The sequence below is a fragment of the Mytilus galloprovincialis genome, chromosome 14 (genome assembly GCF_965363235.1).
Source record: "Mytilus galloprovincialis chromosome 14, xbMytGall1.hap1.1, whole genome shotgun sequence".
In the NCBI taxonomy this organism is placed as follows: Eukaryota; Metazoa; Mollusca; class Bivalvia; order Mytilida; family Mytilidae; genus Mytilus; species Mytilus galloprovincialis.
This window is the reverse complement of record NC_134851.1, coordinates 30,609,165-30,626,519: the sequence shown is the minus strand read 5'-3', so window position 1 is coordinate 30,626,519 and position 17,355 is coordinate 30,609,165. Positions and strand designations below refer to the sequence as shown.

Below are 17,355 nucleotides of genomic sequence, written 5' to 3'. Positions count from 1 at the left end.
TGGTGCAAATGTATATAGTTTTTTTACGTTATAATACAACACTTTTATCATTAATATCCCATAATTCATCCACTGTACAATTTTCGTATGAACATTTGTCAAAACAGAATCTTAAATGAATGTAAATCCAAGGCAAACAAGGTAAATTACGATTAAAATTCCATGAATTAAATGCAGAGATATATTTATGATATGTATGAAGAGACTGTTAAAAACGGGGAACGAAGAAACGTAAACAATGATGTTTCCTATGCAATCTTATAAAAATATTTCTCCGATGAGTTGGATAACCTCCTATTCACTTCGATATTTGTACATGTAACGTATGATCAGAAAGAAATATAGAAAATCTGCTATTATATAGCAAAGTAATTGGAAGTGATTTATTTCTTCTAAATTCTAAAGTGCCTTTACTGTAGTGACGTCAGTTTAGAACTGTTCTACAGTCCTGACTGATTTAGTCAGTTCTGCTGACAGTTCTACGGTTAGAACTGATTTGGACAGTTCTACCTAGAACTGATTTAGACAGTTCTACCCTAGAACTGATCCTGACAGTTCTACCTAGAACTGATTTGGTCAGTTCTACCTAGAACTGATTCTGACAGTTCTACTTGGAACAGTTCTAGGGTAGAATTGTTCTAGGTAGAACTGTTCTAGGACAGGTTATAACAGTTCTATGACAGTTCTCCTGACAGTTCTAATGAGAGGTTAGAAGTGATCTCCACTGTACATGTATATACATGTATAGAGAAAATATGTTAGTTATTGGGGTATCTAACGAAAGGTTAAAAACTGGTGATCCTTGTAGAACACAATCATTGCTGTGTCGTTGGTTCGCTGTCTAGTTAAGGTACATCTCTGTTAGGTCATGTTCGCACTTTTATGAAATAAAGCGGATTTAAGCAACTATGGGTCAATCATATGACCATCAGCATCATGCAAAACCCATGCACACCATACAGTTTTTCTAGACATATACCCGTCCCCACTATATAGAATGAATGTCAATGCAGATTATCAAGGACACAGTTATAAATGTATATCACATGGTTCACATTTTTTGTCAATTTTTGGCGTTATGGGTGATGTAGACATACGATAACATACAAAAGAGTTACACTTGAAGGAGTTGACATGTGTGGTTTGTACTTATATTCTACTTATTCACCTTTTTAACCAATGAAATGTCCAGGTCTACCGGTAACAGTTTTAGTGTCCCTCATATTACATAGAATTACTATAAGTGTATGGTAAAGATAAATGCTCACTGTCATATCAGATATACACATTTTGTTCTAGGAAGTGCATATGGATGTGTATCTAGACGGTCTACTTAAGAAACGAACAACAATAAATTAAACAAACCTTCAAAATAACATTGTACCTTTCACTTATTCGGGAATTTCCCAGAGAAACGAATTAGAATTAACATATCTTAGTACAACTGAGAATAGCCTATTTTCATATAACCGATCTATTTTTTCGACTTGTTACCTACTCTGGTGGTCAGTCACCCTGGTACTCGGTTAATATTAAACGAGCAATCAAAAGGAGTTGTAAAAATAGTGCTTAGAATTTAAACGTGTTGCAAGACTTATGTGCTTAGGAAAGTGTTTAATTTCTAAGCATTAAAAACTAAACATGTTTTGGCTCTCAGCACTTCGCACTAAACATGTTTTGGCTCTCAGCACTTTGCAATAAACATGTTGTTGTGCTAAACATGTTTAGCTACATCGTCAAGTATATGAAGCTAAACGTGTTTAAATTCTAAGCACTTTCAATATTTAGACACTTTCCTAAACACGTTTAGAATTACAACACATTTAGGCCGAAGACGGCATGCATACCACGTGCTAATTTTAGAGCGGGAAGAAGAAACAAAGAACCCGAAGTCAAAGGCCGCGCTGTTTACTTCTGACCATAACTGACCGTAACTTAACTGTTTCAGAAAGGTAAGGAGTTATAATTATACTGATTTTTATTTTGTACTGCCAATTTTAAATGATTATTGACAGTTATAAGTATTATTTACAAGTACACTACCGTATAGTCAATGCAGGAGAAGAAAAAGGGGGAACCATCCCACGAAACAAGTGCTTGTAAGAGATTTTAGTGTTCAAACTATCTTGTGTAAAGATAAGAGTTGTTCAATGTTCTATCATGCAAGCTAGCACTTATTATATATATATATATATATATATGTTCTTGGAAAGGAGTTCATGAGGACAATTTTCATTTGGTACTCCTCGGCAGATTATAATGGAACATGAAGGGAAGCGGAATCTGCCGAGTGTATCATTCGCAAAACCAGTGTCATATCGAGTTCATTGTTTTATATAGTAAGCACTTCCTAAATGCACAATCAACATTTGCTCAAAATAAATAAAAAGATGCTTGTTTTTCTTCAATAGTTATAATCCGTTGTGCTTTCTTATATTTTTATTGATATGTATTGTTTTATTCTAGATGAGAGAAGTGCAGAGGAAATCATTTGTCTTGACATGCTAAAAGAGGAGATAATGCACAGTAGCAACTATATTGCTAGGTAAGAATCCGAAGTGTATTTTATTTTAAAAATGTCAACATATATTTAATCAAATGAATGATATGAAAAGAAGTTTTATATTAAAAATATCAATTTACTCATCAGTACATTTATGCTTTTATACCACGGTTCAAATAGTGTTATCTTGATCTTAAATCATGCATTTACTTTTTGGTGTTGTAGTTCGTATACTTATATTTTTAGATTAATTCTACTTAGTTGCTTATCAATATTTTTCTATCTTTCAGGCCAGTGACCAGCAGTTGGGTACTAAGAAAGGAGAAGCTCTTATTGACTTGTAAAATGAAAACAGGACATTTTCAAATTGTTTTGATTGGTCAATATTATGTATATGTACGTTGCTATGAATTTATGATTTTATGAGTTTATATTTGATTGTGTTCAATGATTAACTGGAAATAAACAATTACATAAATTCCTTTGTTTCATATCTTGTAATTTTGTTTTAATCCTAGAATTAGTATAATAATAATTTCATTTCAAAAGTTCTAGACTGTTTAATGAATATTTGAAATGAAGAAAAAATGCAATAGTCGAATGTTGACAATTGAATTAAAGAAAATACTCATTCAGATTGAAAAGGTATTAGTCACAATCAATTTAAATTGGAAATTCAAGTTTCTTAGTTTGATGCTTTTTGCTCCTTTTGTGATGGTATGAACACATGTAGTATTGAAAGCTATCATACGTTTTACAATCTAGCCTTCCGGAGTATTAGTTTATTTGGGGTCTAATGAAGTAACGGCTTACCGCACTAAAACGATAAACATGTTTCTTCACGACCCTTTATGGTCTAAACATGTTTACATTCAAAACACTTCACAGCTAAACATGTTTCCTGACAAAACACTTCAGAACTAAACATGTTTCCAGATACAACACTTTACAACTAAACATGTTTACAGTCTAAGCACATTTTAGCAAAACATGTTTCTAGTCTAAACACTTTACATCTAAACATGTTTACAGTCTAAGCACTTCATAGCTTGACACGTTTAGGCTGTTAGCACATTAAATATTAAACATGTTTAGATTTAAAACATGTCAAAAATCGGTTTCACAAATGTGTTTAGGAAAGTGTTTAGGCTCTAAACACAATTTTTAGAGTGATATACATCAAATATATACACGGTGCAATTTAAGGAGAAAGTTTACTACTACCTGATGATTTTTTTTGTTTCCTAATTTATATACTTTAATTTTAGAACAGTCATTTGAAAAGCTTGTTATTCTAAAACAGAGTAGCAAACATCCTTAACGACAAGAGGATTATTGCAGAATTGAAGAAGTCCCGAAATATGTCTTTTTTATAACCTTTGTAAACACTAATGATATATAATCAACAGACTTTAAGAAGGTATCATACAGTCCACCATAGACAGGTGTTTTTTCAGTCAATATGTCACGGTCCAAAACTCCCTGAAACCTAAACGGCTGTAAATTTGTGTTTATATCCATGATTAACACAGACTTAATAATGATTTCTGTAAAAAAAAAAAAAAAAAACAAGACTGCGTCGGAGTACATCATTACTGTCAATTGGTGTTTGTTTATGTTAATGTCTGTAGTTTTTGCAAAACGTGTAAAACAATAATATTTCCGTAACACAGTTATTTCTGCGAAGGTTCAGGGACGTTCTTAATATACCTTACCTTAAAAGCTTTGCAGTGATACATGCATTTCCCGTGAATGACTTCTATGAAAATTATCTCTAAGATAGGCTTAAATGTTTTGTATTTCTATTTTAGTTGGAATTATGTGTCTTTTTTATGTCAGAAAATGGCATAAGATCCTCTACAATATTCAAATTTTGTCTTTATAAACTCAAGGTTCAGCAGCCGATATTAGAGTAGTTTACGACTGTTCTGTCACCTCAAAGGAAAATAACTCTTTATGGATTTAACGAGCGAATTCTTCTAAACAACCAATATAAATTGAAATCATTGAAAATTAATTTGTAAATAGTGACAAAATCAGATTTTTTGTTGACGTATTTAGATAAAATGCCGCTAACATGATATTTTTTATATAATTATGTTTCAGTAATATTCGCTTAGGAATTGTCACAATTCTACACCCAAGTTAAAGTATGGGTATTAATGAACAGAATGTTTTAGGAGAGTATGACCGGACGAAAAGCATGCTAATTATTTGGATCGACTATCATCTTTCTGACTTTAATTATTATATATTTCAATTGTCATTTTTAGCTCAAATATTCCCACACAATTATCTTTGGTTTACAATGTATGTTTCTACTAATCCGATAATGGACTTCGTATCTACGTGTCAAAGTCAGTTTTTAGCAGATTATCTGGACAATGGACAATAATTGCTTAATCCGTAATTACATGTATTTCTTTATTATTCTGTTTTATATACTTCTGAAAAATAATTTATATTCAGTTTTGGATAATTCTTAAACCGTCAACACCGCACTCAATATTGTAACATCGTTTATATTCTTGTTGGATCGTTTATTAAATTGTTAAACTTTATACCGACTTGAATCTTGATTTTAATACCCAGCAAATAGTCTGGCTATAAGAGCATAGTTTTGTTCAGTCTACAACAATAGATAGATAGGTGTGTATACTGTACAACATGTCAAGGTCCAGAACGCCCTGAAACTAAAACAATTGTAAACAAAAACTAAATGACTGGTACATGTATATTATCCTGAACACAATGTTTTAGGAGAGCATACAGTCTGCAACAATAGATAGGGATGTGTGTATTTAATATGTCAAGGTCCAGAACGCCCTGGAACTAAAAAGGTTGTAATGTTTTGTTTATATCTATAAGTAACACAAACACAACTGTAAAAAAATATACAAACAAGACTGCGTCGGTGTACATCATTACTGTCAATGGGTGTTTATATATGTTAATGTCATTTTTTGCAAAACGTGTAAAACTATACTATTTCCGTAACATAGTTATTTCTGATAAGGTTCATTGATGTTCCTAATATACTTTACTGTAAAGTTATTGACTGTTTTGGAGAGGATTTCCTAAACAAGCATTCTTTTGAAATTCTGTGTCTGTGTTACAACAGGAAATGGCATCTGATCCTGGCAATTCTACACTGTTTACATTTCTCTTATAATTCTTGAGATTTAGCAGTCGGGTATATAATCAACAGAATGTTTTTGGAGAGCATTGTTGACTTCAAAATATGATTAAATTAACAATTCTTTCATCATACTTGTTAACAACCAATATGTATCAAAATCATTAAAAATTTATTATTTATTAAATAATAAATTCCAAATTATTTACGTATGTATTCAAAGATATATAATCTGCACCAATCGTAATCATACTTCAGTAATATTTGCTTGTAAATAATAACTAAAAAATATATCATTAATTAACCGAGAAATTATCGTTAACAATGTTCTAAACAAGACTGCGTTGGCGTGAATTATGACTATTTATGGGTGTTGTATATCTGTATATTTGTTGTTTTTGCTTAACGTGCAAATCTATATTACTTCCGTTACACAGTTATTATTGGTAAGGTTCATTGCTATTCTTAATATATAATCTGTCGCCCGATAAAAATCGACCTAATGCAAATGAATTCCCATACATATGTTAACCTTTTTCGTGTTGAAAAGATCTCTTGATAAAAAAAAACCTTTCAGAACAAACCAAAAGTCTCTTTTATTTCGTATTTGAATTTTCCAAAACAAATCAGTGCTTTATACATTTATGCATGTACACGTACTTGGATAAGGTCAATTTATATCCTACTCATTTCAGTTATTTTGTATTAAAACTATCACTCAACATTCTATCTATTCTCGCCATAAATACAAATAGTGTTATGAAAGGAAAAGCTTATACAAGCTGCTCTGTTCGAGATAAAATAAAAATGATATATAATAATATACACACACCTGCAAAAGTAAAAATCTTCAAAATGGATGAAAGAAAATTGAGAAAGGAAATGGGAAATATGTCAATGAGACAACAACCTAACCAAAGCACAGATAACAGTCGAAGGCCACACATGGGCCCTTAACACAGCGACAAAATCCTGCACCCAGGGTTGGCCTCAGCTGGACCCTAAATAACAATATGTACTAGTTCAGTGGAAACATTCTTATGTCATGGTTTCGTGAGGGGCAGATACTAAATAAGTATGTTTTCAACGGTATTGATTACTAAGTCTAAGATAGAATATGCAGGGAATGACAACTTGAGGTTATATTATGATATCTTTCATTGTATTGCCATCTATCAACGAGACAACCCATCATTTTAAAAGTCTCGTGTTTTTTATCAGGAGGTTGTGTACGTTGAGCTTGCTTGTAGTAATCTTTTTAGATTCTTCTTATTTCGTTTTGAATTTTGCTGTCTCCTTTGAAATCATACCACATCTTTCGTCTTTCTATCAGAAGGAACATTGCATATGATATTAAAGAGGAGAAAAATGAATTTATAACTACTAAAGAGTTTACCTTTTTTTTATTGTTTATTTATTAGCATATTAAGATTTCTAAATACTCCTACATTTTTATTAATTTTTCTTTTCGGTGGAAAAATGTTGATCTTTAAAGTAATTACTTTATACTGTTAGAATATTTGCAAGATGATGTATAAATTGTGCATACATTTAATGCACATGAGGTAAACAAACGTGTCTATTAAGGCAGGAATCTTATATATGTTTTATGTTGCTTTTATTTCATAGCGTATTAATCTACATTCATGCATACATACATACCCGGCCACGTCCAATTGTATGTTTGTTCATCTGATGAGTTAAGCCTTTTTCAACTGATTTTTAATTCGTTCTTATGTTGTACTGGTATACCACTGTCCCAAGTTAAGAGAAGGTTTGGGATCCCGCTAACATGTTTAACCCCAACACATTATTTATGCATGTGTCTATCCCAAGTCAGGAGCCTGTAATTCAGTGGTTGTCGTTTGTTTATGCGTTACATATTTGTTTTTCATTCATTTTTTTTTTATATAAATGAGGCCGTTAGTTTTCTTGTTTGAATTGTTTTACATTGTCATCTCGGAGCATTTTATAGCTGACTATGCAGTATGGGCTTAGTTCATTGTTGAAGGCCGTACGGTGACCTATAGTTGTTAATGTCTGTGTCATTTTGCACCACAATTTTTTTCAAAGGTCAAAATATAGGGCTGTGCGGCATATTTTAAACGTGTATATGCCCTGAACTTCTCGGAGTTTAAACTAACACTAATTTTCTTAATTCCCCACCCCCCCCTTACCTCGAATGAAATGTTACCACAGATTTCAATGTAAACAATATGCACATGTAAATTTACTGGTAACATTCCCAAGTTATGTCTCTGTGAGATGGAACACAGAGGGCATAACTGGGAACTAGTATGTAAACAAAATTAATTTTCTATGAATATTCAAGATCTCCCCAAAAGAGGCGTGTTTTGAGAAACAGCTGTATATACAAAGTGCAACCTATGGTATTGTAATTTGTTGGTTTTCTTATATCGTGATTATTTGAGTCGTTTCAATGCTGTATATATTGAAATGTCTATTTGGGTTAACTAATTCCGTCCATTACATTGTTAAAGTGTATGAAAATTGAAACGTACAATGATTTTAATAGACAGAGGAAAGAAAGAAGTTACTGAATAAATGATCCATCAACACGAACCCTAGCAGAAATACCTGACATCATTGAAGTCCAAATGCAATACCTGCAAAAATTACGTCTGTATTATGGCGTCATTCAATAGAGTATGGACTTCCCTCTGGTAAATCTTTATATTTTACAAATTATATAAATTACATTTCATGTAAATTTTCTAACTAAAAGACATGACCAAAATTTATACTTTAAAACATGAGAACGATTGTATATTAATTCACTTATAAGGGAGCTACCATTTGATTTTTATGGGGGGGGGGCTAGGATGAAAAATTTTGTCCTGCTTTTTTTTTTAGTTGTAATCTCTGTCCTGCCTTTTTATTTTTTACTCTATTCGGTCCTGCCTTTATTTTTACTAGTTTATCCTGACTTTTTTTACACAAATTGTCATCCTGCCTTTTTTTTTTAACAAGTTTCTCATCCTGCCTTTTTTTTTTACTCAAAACTCCTGTCCTGCCTATTTTTTTCAAATTTCATCCTAGCCCCCCCATAAAAATCAAATGGTAGCTCCCTAAATCAGACATAAAACTAAGTTTTTTTTATTAAGAAAGCTATTGACTTATTTCTGAAAGACATTTTTACCTACATGTATAATATTTATTATTTAATTCCCACATTGGTGTCAATATACTGAAATTGTATACGACTGTCACACAAGTGAGAGCTAAAAATACCAGGTTTTATCCAAACTTTCATGGTTTTTTAAATAAAAAAAAATGCCTCTACCGAGTCAGAAATATAACAATTGTTTTCACTTCTTTTCGTGTATTAGCATTCAATTTTGCAATTTGGTAAGGGACTTTCTGTTTTTTATTTACCTTGGAATTCGGTATTCTTGGTTTTCTTTCATTTCTGTAAGAAAGTATGTTTGTATTCAGAAACTGAAAACGTACCATATCTAATACAGATGATTTCAATTGCAATGAAAACCTGAAAGGAAGATACAATTGTTTTTATAGAATATAAAGAGAAATCGAAATATTCAAAACTTGAAAAATATCGGTAACAAAATAGACGGAATCTCAATAAAACTTTAAATCTACAACAATATAAAGAAAAAGTCAACTTGCTAATAACAGTAACATATATTCGTCAACGCTGATGTTTGGTTTATTTAATTGCTGCCTTTTAAAGATATTTGGAATCAACAATTACTCGAGTTTTTTTTTCAACTTTGATTTTTAGTATGCATTTTATAGCACAATTGATCAAACTTTCGTATTTTAGTACAAGGCTATTAAAATTAACATTTTGATATTCATCATAGTTAGATAACAACACGTACAATGATGCATGTTCAATAAATAATGTGCACAATACATTATAATGACACATTTGGTATAATCAAAGCTTAAAGAGATTCTTATTAAATTTTTTCTAGAAATGTAGCACATAAACTTCAAATGCTTTCTTGACAAAAGACTTAAACTAACACATACGATGTGTAAATAGTATCTTTATATTTGTTTTATGGGTTTTTAGATAAGTTCTTAAGAAATAGTACAAGATTTGACAGAATACCATCTAAAATAGAAACATATATATCATGGTGATAGAAGAAGCTTCTAGAAGGTCTATACTATAATGAGAAGATGTGGTATGATAATAAGTTTGACAAACATGTGTCAGAGACGAAATGACCTCGATAAAGGTCACAATCGGCATTTCAATATTCACCACAGCAGAAAATGTAAAAGGGGGATGAAAGATACTAGAGGGATAGTCAAATTCATAGATTTAAAATAAACTGACAACGCCATGACTGAAAATAAAAAAAAAACAAACATGTAAATGTCAAGATGAGGCTTTGACAATATTTGTTCGGATGTACGATCACGAATGGGCACTGTTTCAGGTTATGTGGATGGACGAGCGCTCCCAAACATATCAACTATGCATATTTTCACGTGCCTGTCCCAATGTAGGCTTCTGTAGTTGATTAGTTGTCTTTGGTTCATGTTTGTCATACTCGGTTTTTTGTTCTTCCAATAATATGCTTTAATTTATGACGTTAATTTTCTTGTTGGAATTGTTTATCACTTTTTCATGTCGGTACCTTTTATAGCTGACTATAATGTACTGGTTTGATTTATAATTGTTTGTTTCTAATTCTTCGTCAATTATCGCTTTCTGCACCCATTGTATATAAAAAAATTAATCAACGTATGGTTCGTTTGATCTCAGATCTTCATTGGTTAAAATCCGATTGTGACGTCGAATTTTCTTCTTTTCCTATTGTGACGGCATAAAAAAGGCGACCATGCCTGATGAAGTCACATAGAAAGAACAGATCGTTTTGCAGATCAATCGCAAACAAGGAATAAGTTTGCCTGCGTATTATTTGAAAATCATTAGAGAAAAAAATTTCACCACTAAATCTCGTGTAATGCGATATTTATCCACTCTCGGCCAGCCTCGCGTTTTAAATTTGAAAATTTAACTGTCTCGAGTGTATAAGTATCGTATTACACTCGATGCAGTGGTAGAATCTATATGTATCCACTTATTTGAACTCTGGTTTGTAGTTGATTATTCATATACTTATATTCATATACAATGTAAATAGGGTATTTCGACTTTAAAGAGTAGGTGACACCACAATAACATCTGTAGACTATGAATTATTTTCAACTAAATTGTATAAGGTTATTCTTTATGTGATTTTCATCTTTTTGCTAATAGTTTAAGCCCATTATGCTCTATTTTTTAACATCCAATTAATTTTGAATTTTCGTATTCCTTTCGTTTTTGTATTTTTTGACTTTTTTTTATAGATAGTTGTTTATGTTCTTTATTACCTTTTCTGTATACATTCCCGTGTGTCTATTAAAAAAGGAAAAATTGCTCTTCTCTTGAACTTTCTCTTCGAGAAGTACATATCATTAGGTTTTATCTGATTAATGTTAAATGTATGAACCTTCAATGATGATATTACAACATTTTATGCATTATAGAGCAATTCTCAATATAGTTGTTACATTTCTAGTTGTGGCGATTATTGTTAAAATGTATGTTCTGGTTTGTTGAGTTCTACCATACTACCACTTGTATAAAGATAAAAACCATAAAAAGGTTAAAGGTTTGATGAACCAAACACATTGTGTACCTGTAAGAGTTCATGTGAATGGGGAATATCAATATGTATATATTTTGTTTATCTCTTTTTGAAGCTCATATTTTTACGTTGTGATGCCAATACTATTGTCTGGTACAACAAGTTATGAAATAATCATTAATTTGTACTTTAATGTACCCATAAGGTTTGATGTCTGTGTTAAATCGTTTCGACGGTTTAAAGCTAATTTGATGGTGCAAATATACATATAATCTCCGTTATTGAACCGGTTGTTTTTTATATATATAATGTGACCTTGCGTACCTTTTCCGCACTGTTCTTGAATAATCTAAAAGTTAATCTGTCATTTTAATACAATTATCATGAAAACATTCCATACTGGAATAATTTAAATATTGGTTATTCTCATCAGATTTTGTCTAATGCTTAGTCCGTTGCTGTGTGCGTTACGTTTTAATGTTGTGTCGTTGTTCTCCTCTAATATTTAATGCGTTTCCCTCAGTTTTAGTTTATTACCCCGATTTTGTTTTTTGTCCATAGATTTATGAGTTTTGAACAGCGGTATACTATTGTTGCCTTTATTTAAATAAAAGTAAACATATTTACTACTTTACTGTTTTCCATCATAATTAATAATACTAAAAACGTTTCCACACCATCATGGTGTTTGTTTTTATTTTTAAAATTAATTATAATATTTTCCTCTCTTTGCGATATAAAAAGGTTGATGTACTTTTCAATTTGTTGTTTGCGATCTTGAATTACAAAAGAAAAACAGTGTAAATATGTCAATTGCGATATAAGAAACGCATGACCGTGTGCAATTCTAAAATATAAGTAATAACATTAACGGTACCAATTTTCCTGCACCAGATGCGCATTTCGACAATACATGTCTCTTCAGTGATGCTCGTGGCTAAAATATTTGAAATCCAAAGCATATATAAAAGATGAAAGCTATAATCCGAAAGGTCCAAAAAGTATAGCCAAATCCGTGAAAGGAATCAGAGCTTTGCATGAGGGAGATACATTCCTTAATTTATAATAATTTCTAACATTTTGTAACAGCAAATTTTAATAACACAAAAAATCCGTATTTTCATGCCAGTACTGAAGAGATGTAAGATTATGAGTACTCGCCTGTTCACGATTTGTTTCTGGTCTCTTGTGGGGTGTTGTCTCAATGACAATGATACAATAGTATCTATTTTTGTATATATATCATGTATATATAGCAATGTATACTAAGTATATTGATTTTTTCAGCTATGTTAATATCGACAAAAGCAGAGTTTGGTTAACATTACATCTACATAAATACGATAAGTGTCCTTACAAACAACGTTACCGGTATATTGCTGGGTCTACCAAGTTCTCCACGAAAATTTTTCTAAAAAATAAACATGAATTGATCAGCAATCAAAACTGGGCGTCAACGTTATTGTGAAACTGCATATTCTAGAGGGGGTGTGAATCAGATATGGATACTTAAAAAATCCATAGATCTTTAGAATACATACAATCTAAAACTCTTTCATCTTGCAACAGTATTAAACCATTTGACTTTCTACACTTTACACAAGTATTCCCCATTTCAAAATAAAAGACAAATTGAAATGCTATTATTTTATAGTATTAGTATTATTTTGTTTCATAAAAAGGACTTGCCAACGAAGATACAAGTATTTTGTGTTAGAGAGGGATTCAACCTACTTTGTGAAGAATCACTCTGATTCCATCAAACATTCTCTGAAACTGACATTATCAAGATGCTTGATTACTTGATTGACAACATATTTGTTACGTTTGGCGGACGTGCTTTTCAACTGACTGTTGGCATTCAAATGGGAGCCAATTGTGCTCTCATCTTGTAGACTTGTTTCTTTATTATATTTAGGCTGACTTCATGCAGAAACTTCTAAGGAAGAAAGATAAGAAGTTAGCAATATCCTCTAACTTTACACCCCGCTATGTAGATGGTGTTCTCTAACTAAATAATTCAAAACTTGTTGCCTATGTTGAACGCCTCAAACTAAATATACAAGATACAGTTGAGTCTGCCTCTTATCTTGACTTATATCTAGAAATTGAAATAAAGTTCGGCTGAAAACAAAACTTTACGACAGAAGAAATGATTTCAGTTTCCCAATTGTGAACTTTCCATTTCTATGTAGCACTATTTCAGAAGCGCCTGCATACGGAGTCTCCCAATTGATATGATATTTCTGGGCTTGTATTTTCTATCATGATTTCCTTAAAAGAGGGTTGCTAGTCACGAGAAAGCTTTTATACAAAGAGTTCCAAATGATTAGTTGAAATCATCTCTTGTAATTTTTATGGACGCCATCACGAGTTGGTTGACAGTTTTGGAATAAGCGTTTCACAAATGAAATCGGATATGTTCCTTATGTCGTAACTATAATCCCGTTCCCTTTTTACGAATGATGTACCGGGTTTTGTTAAAACATGAACAAGACGAGTGCCGCATGTGGAGCATGATCTGCTTACACTTCCGAAGCACCTTAGATTACATAAATTTTTGGTGGGGTTCGTGTTGCTTAATCTGTAGTTTTCTATATCTTATCTTGTGTACGCTAATTTGTCTGTTTGTCTTTTTCTGTTTTAGCCATGGCGTTGTCAGTTGATTTTCGATCTACGATTTGGACTGTTCCTCTGATATCTTTCGCCCCTAATTTTAACAATTTTCCTTGAGATTTGACAGAAGAGATCTCTTTTTTATTTTCACAAATATTCTTCTTTTTTTAAATGCGAAATAAAAAAAAATATCTTTTTTTTTTTCTAGTTCAAAATATAGTATGCCCTTAATAACACAATTTATTTAATGTTTGTATTTGGTACAAGGCTATTAACTAACCTAGCTGATCCATCATCCTAAGTGAGCAACAACAAGTACAAAAATGCACACTAGAAATAAATAATGCATTTTTATAGTTTATTTCGGATGATCATTAGCTAATTGGTATTTTCATACTATTTTTGGGATATGGCACACAACTTCAAAATGTTATAGTTATTTTGTGTTCTTGTCTTTATTTTCCCTATTTGCTTTGACGAAGAGTGTGCATATGCCATTTGTGTTAGCTGTAGTTCCGAATATAACACAATGTACACATGTATGAGGTTTTTTTTTCACATTTTTACCTCACACATTGTTTTCAATATAATGGAATTACATTCAAATAACATACAAGACAGAGGTTTAGAAAGTTATAATACTAAGTATAATCCATTATTTTCTACATACGCAAAAGCCGTTACCAAGTCTTGATTGCAGTTAGAAAAACCCCAACATTATATAGCATAAATTTACCGTTTTCCCATGCGAAGGAAGTAATACGGTTACTGTTTTGAAAAAAAAAATGGTATTTCTATTCTTAAGATAATGTGATACTGCTTATAATCGTCATAATGTTAGATAGTGTAATTAATGATTAGTTTAATAACAGATGTTTCTGTAATTAGTAATCGTCATGATAATGGTTTCATCATGATAAAATGAATAATCTTGACATTTAATTGTTTTGGTTCCTCCTTAAGGTAAATGGACAAAATCGTTTCGGACGCACTGACTCTTCAGTATTCGAAGGAATGCATTTATTTTTTGAAGATTTACATAAACTAAATAGCATGCATGGTTTTACTATTCTTTAGATAATATGATACCGCAAATAATCGTCATAATGTTAAATACTCTAATAAATGATTAATAACGTAACAGATGTTTCTTTAATTAGTAAAGGTCAAAATGGTTTCATCATGATAAAATGGACACTCTTGACATTTTAAAAGTTTTGATTTATTTTGCCTGCTGAATCTAAATGTAGAAAATGGTTTCGGACTCATTGACTTCATTCTTCAATAGAGAGGACAATGTAAAAAAACTCTAAGTACTTCTTCTTGAACAAAAGATATGCATCAAAGTCTAATATCAATAAATAGACAAGTAATCAGTAAATGTGCGTAAGCTTTCCTACTTACTTACTTAATCCTTTTCGTGTTTACTTGCACACGAGGCTACTACCAACGCCCTCCATTGTAACATGTCTTGTGCCTTTCTTTCCGCTTCTCCAAATGTCATTCCCATGATTCTTAGTTCGCTCTCTATTGTACGTCGCCGTGTTTCTTTTGGTTTCCCTCTCTTTCTTTCCCTCTATGCTGGTTTCCCAGCGAATAGCTATCCTTGTGATGTCATGTTTGCCTCTTCGTAGAACATAGCCAATCTATTCCCATCGCCCTTCTTTAATTTCTGCTTTGATGTCTCGTTGTAAGGTAAGGGTGTATATTTATTTATTACTGATGATTTTTGGCCAGAAGATCTTGCAAAATTTCCGGAGACATGTATTATGGAAATAGGATAGTTTGTTGAAGTTATATTTTATAAACCTCCATGACTCTGCACCATATAGCAAAACAAATTTTACATTGCTATTATAGATTTTGATTTTTAGTGGACCTGGATATTGATGTTGTTTTCCGTATTGTTCGTAATCTGCAGAAAGAAGTTTTGGCTGTGTTTCTCTTTGTCATTATATCTTTGCTAGTGCCGTTGTCCTGGCTGATATACCTAGATAAGTAAAATTTTCACTTCTTCTATGTTGTCTCCTTTAAGTGTTATTGGTTGTGTTCTAGTTTTGTCATCAAGGCTAATTATCTAGTGTGTCTTTTGACATTGATCATTAAACCTACAGATAGAGCAGTCTCATGTAGTCCTGATGTTTTGTTTTGCATGTTTGTTCTAGTTGTTGATAATAAACATATGCCGTCGGCAAAATCTAGATTTTCTAAGATTGTGTTCATCGTCCATCTGTTCCCAAGTGTTTGTCTCATGCACCAGTCGATGAAAAAAAAAGGAAGGAGAGATGATGCATCCTTGTCTAACTGCAGATTGTACATTAACCCAGGTAGATTGGGTCCATTGTGTAGGACACAGCTTTTCTACAACTGTCATATCTTCATGTTCTTGGTTAAAACCGAGAGCCCTTTGCATTATAATATGAGAATAAAACTTTTATTATGCATCATATCCGTTTGAAGCGCTTTTTTATTCATCTTCATCAGGTCCGCTTAAAATGTAAAATAAACAAAAGAACAGCATGTATTATACTTGAATACGTGCATACATTTATCAAATTCAAGGAATTAGCAGGCAACACCATTATGTAAGGTCACATTTCCAAGGAAGATAAGAAACATTAGTTTTGTATGAATTCTTAAATCTTAAACCTAACAGTAAAGAAAAATGTGTTATGTATCTTGACATAAATCGTGTCTATACGAAAGCAATGACTACTGAGCTAAATGTATCAATTGGAATTTTCAGTTCACCTGCATTGTATTAACCATCTACTAGAACATCGAAATAACATTATAAATTTGAAGCGTTCGAATATTTGTTTTGCTCTTAACATGTTCAAGGTCATGAACTGTTCAGATAAATCGTATTTGAACAAATAAAAGGAGGTTATATTTTAAAAGATATTTACATTGTAAAAAAGAATAAAATGCACGATATTCCTTTTTGACACTTCACTATCAAAGTCATACAATGTCATACAATGTCATACAATGTCATACAAAGTCATACAATGTCATACAATGTCTATCATCTGTAGAGTTCGATTGGTCATAAAAATAGGTAAGTAAATATTAATCACAAAGTCCATTTGATGTCTTGAACGGCCGAAACGTTTTCACACTATCAGGACGGAATTGTTAGTTCTAACTATCTTTTTAAATTAGATAATTTAAAACATTATGTATTGTTATTCGTCATAGTCATTTTTATGTTAGCCTTGTATTTGTCGTATTAAACCGCTGACTATTTTCAAATATTTTTTTACCAAATATATGTCCTTTATTCACCTTCGAATTATGAAAGGTAACCAGCCTCACTCATTGTAACATTTGTTAAATGCAAAAGACTTGTCATATACATAATACAGAATAAATAATCACTCGTGTCGATTATAAATGCATTTATCCAAACAACTTTATTATTTATTATATTAGGAAAAATAATATCAGTGTTTTTGAACATCCAC

The 17,355-nt window shown here is 31.6% G+C and overlaps 1 long non-coding RNA gene across 1 annotated transcript; it reads left to right on the top strand.

Moving 5' to 3' along the window:
- Positions 1-1,899: 1,899 nt before the first annotated feature.
- Positions 1,900-2,984, top strand: LOC143059050 (uncharacterized). Its single transcript, XR_012973360.1, has 3 exons — positions 1,900-1,952; positions 2,467-2,545; positions 2,794-2,984. It is a non-coding gene; the product is annotated as an uncharacterized LOC143059050 (long non-coding RNA).
- The last annotated feature ends 14,371 nt before the right edge of the window (positions 2,985-17,355 follow it).